This window comes from Ambystoma mexicanum, chromosome 12 (assembly GCF_040938575.1).
Source record: "Ambystoma mexicanum isolate Mex_15411 chromosome 12, UKY_AmexF1_1, whole genome shotgun sequence".
Classification (NCBI taxonomy): Eukaryota; Metazoa; Chordata; class Amphibia; order Caudata; family Ambystomatidae; genus Ambystoma; species Ambystoma mexicanum.
In genome coordinates, this window is record NC_090936.1 from 1,003,636,080 (window position 1) to 1,003,645,801 (window position 9,722).

The 9,722-nt window shown below is 48.1% G+C and overlaps 2 non-coding genes across 2 annotated transcripts; one reads left to right on the forward strand and one right to left on the reverse strand.

Annotated features, from left to right (window-relative positions):
- Nucleotides 1-273: 273 nt before the first annotated feature.
- Nucleotides 274-345, forward strand: TRNAP-UGG (transfer RNA proline (anticodon UGG)). Its single transcript has one exon. It is a non-coding gene; the product is annotated as a tRNA-Pro (tRNA).
- Nucleotides 346-9,094: 8,749 nt separating this feature from the next.
- TRNAP-AGG (transfer RNA proline (anticodon AGG)) lies at nt 9,095-9,166 on the reverse strand. Its single transcript has one exon. It is a non-coding gene; the product is annotated as a tRNA-Pro (tRNA).
- Nucleotides 9,167-9,722: the final 556 nt, after the last annotated feature.

Below are 9,722 nucleotides of genomic sequence, written 5' to 3' on the forward strand. Positions count from 1 at the left end.
GGATCAGGCAGGGAGGGGCATCGTACAGAGTCAGAGTTGCTTTCAGCAAAATGACACCTCTTTTTTTCAAAACTGTGTACATAAATTAACAAAACGGGCAATGTCTTTCCACCTCTAAATTTAATAGGAGGGTGAACTGATATTAACGATCAGTTGTGATTGCAACACAAAACTCCCATTTAATATCATGCATAAATGAACAGTAAAATAGGAAGCAGTGCTGATGTGGCACGCCACAAGGCTGACTGCTCGCTCATGGCTCTGCTCACAGCTGGCTCGTTGGTCTAGGGGTATGATTCTCGCTTTGGGTGCGAGAGGTCCCGGGTTCAAATCCCGGACGAGCCCCGTTTTGTTTTGGATACATTTAAACGCTCCTTTCGTACCCTGAGCAACAATCACAACCCAAGACCAAGAAGCCATCTATGAGCAGTGGCAAACTATCACCCAACTGCAGGAAGGATCGACTGAAAAGCGCTCATATTTTTTTCACATCAATAGAGGAAGGGCAGTAAAAAACACACGCGAGAAAGATACACTGAAAAGGCGTCATATCAAAAACGAGAAGAAGAGCGTGTGAGTGGTCTAAAGACGTGGGGCTTGCAGGATTAAGCCACTACAAAGATCACACGCAGTCTTGGTTGGACAGGGGCATGCAAACAAATTATGTAATAGTTGTTCCAAGCCCTCGAGGTCTGTGAGTGCCTCATTTGGGAGGGGAGGAATTCACCTGTGTGTGATTCTGACCCATTGTGTGCAGGTGAAAAAATACGGATCCAAGAACGGGAGGAGGGATAAACCTGCTCCAAGGGATTCCTATATAGCTCAGTGCGGAGGGATGAACCACTACACAAGAGATCCAAGGGATTCCTATACAGCTGGGCGGGGAGGGGTGGACCTGTACATTGGAGATCTGGTATAGTCCTATGGGATTCTTCAGGGAAGGATGAATATGGGAGAGACAAGGGATTCTTATACAGCTGGGCGGGCAGGGATAAGAGATCTTATGTTCATATAGTGCTCAGTGGAGAAGGATGAACATGGGAGATCTGTGGGTTTCCTATACAGCTCGGTGGGCTGGGATCTACCTGTACATGGGAGATCTGCTATTTTCCTATTGGGCTCTGCAGGCAAGGATGGACATGGGTGATCCGTGGGATTCCGATACAGCTGGGAAGGGAGGGACGAACCTGTACATTGGAGATGTTATATTCCTATAGGGCTCTGCAGGGAGGGATGAACATGGGAGATCCAAGGTATTCCTATCCACTTGGCAGGGAGAGTTGGACCTGTACATGAGAGATCTGTTATATTCATATAGGGGTCTGCAGGGAAGGATGGACATGGGTGATCCGTGGGATTCATATACGGGTGGGCAGGGAGGGATGGACCTGTACATGGGAGATGTGAAATATTCCTATGGGATTCTTCAGGGAAGGATGAATATGGGAGCGCCAAGGGATTCCTACACGGGTGGGCAGGGAGGGATGGACCTGTACATGGGAGATGTGTTATATTCCTATTCTGCAGGGAAGGATGGACGTGGGTGATCCGTGGGATTCCGATACAGCTGGGCATGGAGGGATGAACCTGTACATGGGAGATCTGGTATATTCCTATAGGGCTCTTCAGGGAAGGATGAATATGGGAGATCAAAGGGATTCCTAAGCAGCTGGGTGGGGAGGGGTGGGCCTGTACATGGGATATCTATATATTCCTATAGGGCTCTTCAGGGAAGGATGAATATGGGCGATCCAAGGGATTCCTATGCAGGTGGGCGGGGAGGGATGGACATGCACATGAGAGATCTGTATATTCCTCTTCAGGGAAGGATGAATATGGGAGATCCAAGGGATCCCTTCACAGCTGGGTGGGGAGGGATGGACCTTTACAGGGGAGATCTGGTATATTCCTATAGGGCTCTTCAGGGAAGGATGAATATGGGAGATCCAAGGGATCCCTTCACAGCTGGGTGGGGAGGGATGGACCTTTACATGGGAGATCTGGCATATTCCTATAGGGCTCTTCAGGGAAGCCTGAAAATGGGAGACCCAAGGGATTCCTATGCAGCTGAGCGGGGAGGGGTGAACCTGTACATGGGGGATCTGTTATATTCCTAAAGGTCTCTGCTGGGAAGGATGAACATTGGGGATCTGTGAGATCCATGTAGGGCTCAGTGGGAAGTGAGGAATATGTTCAATCCTATGTGTGCTATTCCTATACGGCTGTGCTCGGAGGGATGAGCAGACACATAGATGTGAGGGATTTCTGTAGGGATGCACGGGGAGGGATGTACATGCTAATGTGTGCAAATTCCATTCAGCTCTAAATTGAGGGATGAACTTATAAACGGGAGATCTCTAGAAGAATGAACATATACATGGGAGATCTGTGGGATTCTCATGGGGGTGGGGGGAAATGATATATAGTAGATGTGGGGGATTCTTAAAGGGCTCTGCGGAGAGGGATGAACCTGCACAGGGAAGATTTATGGGGTTTGTATATTGGCTCATCGGGAAGGGATTAACCTGTTCCTGGGAGATATATGGGATGAGGCCTATATGGCTTCGCAGGGAGGGATAACCCTGCACATGGTGATCAATGGGATTCCTATACAGTTCTGTGTGGAGAGATGAGCCGATAAATGACAGATATCTGAGGTCCCTTTGCTACCTTTGCAGGGATGGAGGAAACGAAACACAGGAGATATGGGGGATTCCTCTAGGGCTCTGAGGGGAATGGTGAGCCTTTAAACTGAAGATCCTTGGCATTCCTATTGAGCACGACGGACGGGATGAACCTGGGCATTCCTATATGCAAGATTCCTATTGGGCTCCACGGGGAGGGGTGAATCGGCTCCTGTGAGATATATTGGATGATGCATATGCAGCTTTTCCGGAAGGGATGAACCTGTAATTGGGAGATTTGGGGGATTTCCATACTAGATTTGCAAGAAGGGAGGAAACGATACATGCGAGATATGAGGGATTTCTAGATGGCTTAGCTGGGAATGTTGAACCTGTACACTGGAGATCCTTGGGATTTCTATAGGGCCCTGCGCAAGGGATTAACCTGTGCATTCCTAAATATGCGATTCCTATACGGCTCTGCAGGGGGGGATGAACCTGTAGATGGGAAATCTGGGGGATTCCCACACTAGAAAACCTTCATCTGTGGGTATTGGGCTCTTGGTGGAAAAGCGTGGAATCTGCAACAACAAAAAAAAAAAAAGGAAAGGGTCCCTGTCATGCGGATTGATACCTCTTAAGTACTAGGCCGAAGAAGAAGGCCGTTGAGGTAATGAAGGATTATCCAATGAGGAGATATAGTGAGGTCAACGTTCAGCCGCTAAACACTGGGGACAATTCCTAGCAAAACGTTTGACAGCAAAAGAAAAGTGTATTCTAAAAATGGGAAAACTCTCAACGAAGGTAGAGGAGGGAGGAGGGCAAGGCAGAGTGCATGAAGTTCTGGGGCATTTGTACCGTGTACCTATTCCCCCCTGCCGCTTACGCTGCTTTGCACGGACCAGGCAACCATTAAGGGCACTTCAGGTATAGGCAACGAGTACATGGGGATAGAGGGCACACTTGCCCCTGTTCTCCTCAAACAATGGGGGGGCAGGAGTATTATGTTGCCCCGTGGAGTTTCTACAACCACAAACCATGAAATATAAAAGATTCAGTGACATGCTCTTCGATATCACTGGGCGAAGCAGGGCTTCTGGCTCCTCCCGTGCTGGGCTCGGACTTAATAAAGCTTAGTACACAGCTTGCAAAATTAGCAAGTGTTGCTCATTTCAAAGAGGGAAGGCTGCATCATTGTCCCCTTAGCCTTGATTGGGGAGGTGTGTGAGTGGGGGACCGGCTTAAGCGGTTTGCGGGCATGGGAGAGGTAGGGAATACTAAAGCAGAATGCTGCAGACACACCTCAGCAGGTTAGGCGACTGTTGCTGAGGGGTTATATTTAGACATGCCATGCCTGTAATGCTCTGGCTTTCTTCCATTTACTGCTGCTACATGTGCTGTAAAATGTGTGCTTTGGCCCTGGAGATGGAATTTGTGCCGTCATAGCGAAAATAAAAATTTCGTTTTGGACCCCGTTGCGAAAATCAATAGTTGGCACCCAAGAGCCATTGTACAGAAATGTGTAATCAGAGCTCTATCTCCAAGGACCGGCTCGCTGCCCTTATTCCATTGAGCTCACCACATTAGGATTGCGATGTGTACATGCTCTGAGCAGCCCCAGTCCCTTATGCTGCACTCAATGGACTTGGAGCTGTGAAAGATTCCACTCCCATCTCAGCACCTTGCTCTATGTGGGTCTGCTTCTTGGTCAATTGGTATGATTGTTGCTTTGGGTGCGATAGGGTTGCGGCTTCAAATCCTAAACTGCTGTTGTTTTATTGTGATAGAAGATTTAAATCTTGTGTTTATTTCGTATTTGGAAAGAGTCAAAAAAGAAGTGAGGGCTCGTCCGGGATTTGAACCCGGGACCTCTCGCACCCTAAGCGAGAATCATATCCCTAGACCAACGAGCCACTCCACAGCTGCTGTGCATAATTTCATAAGACTCTCAGATCCACTGTTCCACAGACTGGAGCAGTATCCTCTTATTCATGTTTCAATCGCGCAGTGCAAGATGCTAGAGATCATGGAGAGGATCAGGCAGGGAGGGGCATCGTACAGAGTCAGAGTTGCTTTCAGCAAAATGACACCTCTTTTTTTCAAAACTGTGTACATAAATTAACAAAACGGGCAATGTCTTTCCACCTCTAAATTTAATAGGAGGGTGAACTGATATTAACGATCAGTTGTGATTGCAACACAAAACTCCCATTTAATATCATGCATAAATGAACAGTAAAATAGGAAGCAGTGCTGATGTGGCACGCCACAAGGCTGACTGCTCGCTCATGGCTCTGCTCACAGCTTGCTCGTTGGTCTAGGGGTATGATTCACGCTTTTGGTGCGAGCCCCGTTTTGTTTTGGATACATTTAAACGCTCCTTTCGCACCCTGAGCAACAATCACAACCCAAGACCAAGAAGCCATCTATGAGCAGTGGCAAACTATCACCCAACTGCAGGAAGGATCGACTGAAAAGCGCTCATATTTTTTTCACATCAATAGAGGAAGGGCAGTAAAAAACACACGCGAGAAAGATACACTGAAAAGGCGTCATATCAAAAACGAGAAGAAGAGCGTGTGAGTGGTCTAAAGACGTGGGGCTTGCAGGATTAAGCCACTACAAAGATCACACGCAGTCTTGGTTGGACAGGGGCATGCAAACAAATTATGTAATAGTTGTTCCAAGCCCTCGAGGTCTGTGAGTGCCTCATTTGGGAGGGGAGGAATTCACCTGTGTGTGATTCTGACCCATTGTGTGCAGGTGAAAAAATACGGATCCAAGAACGGGAGGAGGGATAAACCTGCTCCAAGGGATTCCTATATAGCTCAGTGCGGAGGGATGAACCACTACACAAGAGATCCAAGGGATTCCTATACAGCTGGGCGGGGAGGGGTGGACCTGTACATTGGAGATCTGGTATAGTCCTATGGGATTCTTCAGGGAAGGATGAATATGGGAGAGACAAGGGATTCTTATACAGCTGGGCGGGCAGGGATAAGAGATCTTATGTTCATATAGTGCTCAGTGGAGAAGGATGAACATGGGAGATCTGTGGGTTTCCTATACAGCTCGGTGGGCTGGGATCTACCTGTACATGGGAGATCTGCTATTTTCCTATTGGGCTCTGCAGGCAAGGATGGACATGGGTGATCCGTGGGATTCCGATACAGCTGGGAAGGGAGGGACGAACCTGTACATTGGAGATGTTATATTCCTATAGGGCTCTGCAGGGAGGGATGAACATGGGAGATCCAAGGTATTCCTATCCACTTGGCAGGGAGAGTTGGACCTGTACATGAGAGATCTGTTATATTCATATAGGGGTCTGCAGGGAAGGATGGACATGGGTGATCCGTGGGATTCATATACGGGTGGGCAGGGAGGGATGGACCTGTACATGGGAGATGTGAAATATTCCTATGGGATTCTTCAGGGAAGGATGAATATGGGAGCGCCAAGGGATTCCTACACGGGTGGGCAGGGAGGGATGGACCTGTACATGGGAGATGTGTTATATTCCTATTCTGCAGGGAAGGATGGACGTGGGTGATCCGTGGGATTCCGATACAGCTGGGCATGGAGGGATGAACCTGTACATGGGAGATCTGGTATATTCCTATAGGGCTCTTCAGGGAAGGATGAATATGGGAGATCAAAGGGATTCCTAAGCAGCTGGGTGGGGAGGGGTGGGCCTGTACATGGGAGATCTATATATTCCTATAGGGCTCTTCAGGGAAGGATGAATATGGGCGATCCAAGGGATTCCTATGCAGGTGGGCGGGGAGGGATGGACATGCACATGAGAGATCTGTATATTCCTCTTCAGGGAAGGATGAATATGGGAGATCCAAGGGATCCCTTCACAGCTGGGTGGGGAGGGATGGACCTTTACAGGGGAGATCTGGTATATTCCTATAGGGCTCTTCAGGGAAGGATGAATATGGGAGATCCAAGGGATCCCTTCACAGCTGGGTGGGGAGGGATGGACCTTTACATGGGAGATCTGGCATATTCCTATAGGGCTCTTCAGGGAAGCCTGAAAATGGGAGACCCAAGGGATTCCTATGCAGCTGAGCGGGGAGGGGTGAACCTGTACATGGGGGATCTGTTATATTCCTAAAGGTCTCTGCTGGGAAGGATGAACATTGGGGATCTGTGAGATCCATGTAGGGCTCAGTGGGAAGTGAGGAATATGTTCAATCCTATGTGTGCTATTCCTATACGGCTGTGCTCGGAGGGATGAGCAGACACATAGATGTGAGGGATTTCTGTAGGGATGCACGGGGAGGGATGTACATGCTAATGTGTGCAAATTCCATTCAGCTCTAAATTGAGGGATGAACTTATAAACGGGAGATCTCTAGAAGAATGAACATATACATGGGAGATCTGTGGGATTCTCATGGGGGTGGGGGGAAATGATATATAGTAGATGTGGGGGATTCTTAAAGGGCTCTGCGGAGAGGGATGAACCTGCACAGGGAAGATTTATGGGGTTTGTATATTGGCTCATCGGGAAGGGATTAACCTGTTCCTGGGAGATATATGGGATGAGGCCTATATGGCTTCGCAGGGAGGGATAACCCTGCACATGGTGATCAATGGGATTCCTATACAGTTCTGTGTGGAGAGATGAGCCGATAAATGACAGATATCTGAGGTCCCTTTGCTACCTTTGCAGGGATGGAGGAAACGAAACACAGGAGATATGGGGGATTCCTCTAGGGCTCTGAGGGGAATGGTGAGCCTTTAAACTGAAGATCCTTGGCATTCCTATTGAGCACGATGGACGGGATGAACCTGGGCATTCCTATATGCAAGATTCCTATTGGGCTCCACGGGGAGGGGTGAATCGGCTCCTGTGAGATATATTGGATGATGCATATGCAGCTTTGCCGGAAGGGATGAACCTGTAATTGGGAGATTTGGGGGATTTCCATACTAGATTTGCAAGAAGGGAGGAAACGATACATGCGAGATATGAGGGATTTCTAGATGGCTTAGCTGGGAATGTTGAACCTGTACACTGGAGATCCTTGGGATTTCTATAGGGCCCTGCGCAAGGGATGAACCTGTGCATTCCTAAATATGCGATTCCTATACGGCTCTGCAGGGGGGGATGAACCTGTAGATGGGAAATCTGGGGGATTCCCACACTAGAAAACCTTCATCTGTGGGTATTGGGCTCTTGGTGGAAAAGCGTGGAATCTGCAACAACAAAAAAAAAAAAGGAAAGGGTCCCTGTCATGCGGATTGATACCTCTTAAGTACTAGGCCGAAGAAGAAGGCCGTTGAGGTAATGAAGGATTATCCAATGAGGAGATATTGTGAGGTCAACGTTCAGCCGCTAAACACTAGGGACACTTCCTAGCAAAACGTTTGACAGCAAAAGAAAAGTGTATTCTAAAAATGGGAAAACTCTCAACGAAGGTAGAGGAGGGTGGAGGGCAAGGCAGAGTGCATGAAGTTCTGGGGCATTTGTACCGTGTACCTATTCCCCCCTGCCACTTACGCTGCTTTGCACGGACCAGGCAACCATTAAGGGCACTTCAGGTATAGGCAACGAGTAAATGGGGATAGAGGGCACACTTGCCCCTGTTCTCCTCAAACAATGGGGGGGCAGGAGTATTATGTTGCCCCGTGGAGTTTCTACAACCACAAACCATGAAATATAAAAGATTCAGTGACATGCTCTTCGATATCACTGGGCGAAGCAGGGCTTCTGGCTCCTCCCGTGCTGGGCTCGGACTTAATAAAGCTTAGTACACAGCTTGCAAAATTAGCAAGTGTTGCTCATTTCAAAGAGGGAAGGCTGCATCATTGTCCCCTTAGCCTTGATTGGGGAGGTGTGTGAGTGGGGGACCGGCTTAAGCGGTTTGCGGGCATGGGAGAGGTAGGGAATACTAAAGCAGAATGCTGCAGACACACCTCAGCAGGTTAGGCGACTGTTGCTGAGGGGTTATATTTAGACATGCCATGCCTGTAATGCTATGGCTTTCTTCCATTTACTGCTGCTACATGTGCTGTAAAATGTGTGCTTTGGCCCTGGAGATGGAATTTGTGCCGTCATAGCGAAAATAAAAATTTCGTTTTGGACCCCGTTGCGAAAATCAATAGTTGGCACCCAAGAGCCCATGTACAGAAATGTGTAATCAGAGCTCTATCTCCAAGGACCGGCTCGCTGCCCTTATTCCATTGAGCTCACCACATTAGGATTGCGATGTGTACATGCTCTGAGCAGCCCCAGTCCCTTATGCTGCACTCAATGGACTTGGAGCTGTGAAAGATTCCACTCCCATCTCAGCACCTTGCTCTATGTGGGTCTGCTTCTTGGTCAATTGGTATGATTGTTGCTTTGGGTGCGATAGGGTTGCGGCTTCAAATCCTAAAGTGCTGTTGTTTTATTGTGATAGAAGATTTAAATCTTGTGTTTATTTCGTATTTGGAAAGAGTCAAAAAAGAAGTGAGGGCTCGTCCGGGATTTGAACCCGGGACCTCTCGCACCCTAAGCGAGAATCATACCCCTAGACCAACGAGCCACTGCACAGCTGCTGTGCATAATTTCATAAGACTCTCAGATCCACTTTTCCACAGACTGGAGCAGTATCCTCTCATTCATGTTTCAATCGCGCAGTGCAAGATGCTAGAGATCATGGAGAGGATCAGGCAGGGAGGGGCATCGTACAGAGTCAGAGTTGCTTTCAGCAAAATGACACCTCTTTTTTTCAAAACTGTGTACATAAATTAACAAAACGGGCAATGTCTTTCCACCTCTAAATTTAATAGGAGGGTGAACTGATATTAACGATCAGTTGTGATTGCAACACAAAACTCCCATTTAATATCATGCATAAATGAACAGTAAAATAGGAAGCAGTGCTGATGTGGCACGCCACAAGGCTGACTGCTCGCTCATGGCTCTGCTCACAGCTTGCTCGTTGGTCTAGGGGTATGATTCACGCTTTTGGTGCGAGCCCCGTTTTGTTTTGGATACATTTAAACGCTCCTTTCGCACCCTGAGCAACAATCACAACCCAAGACCAAGAAGCCATCTATGAGCAGTGGCAAACTATCACCCAACTGCAGGAAGGATCG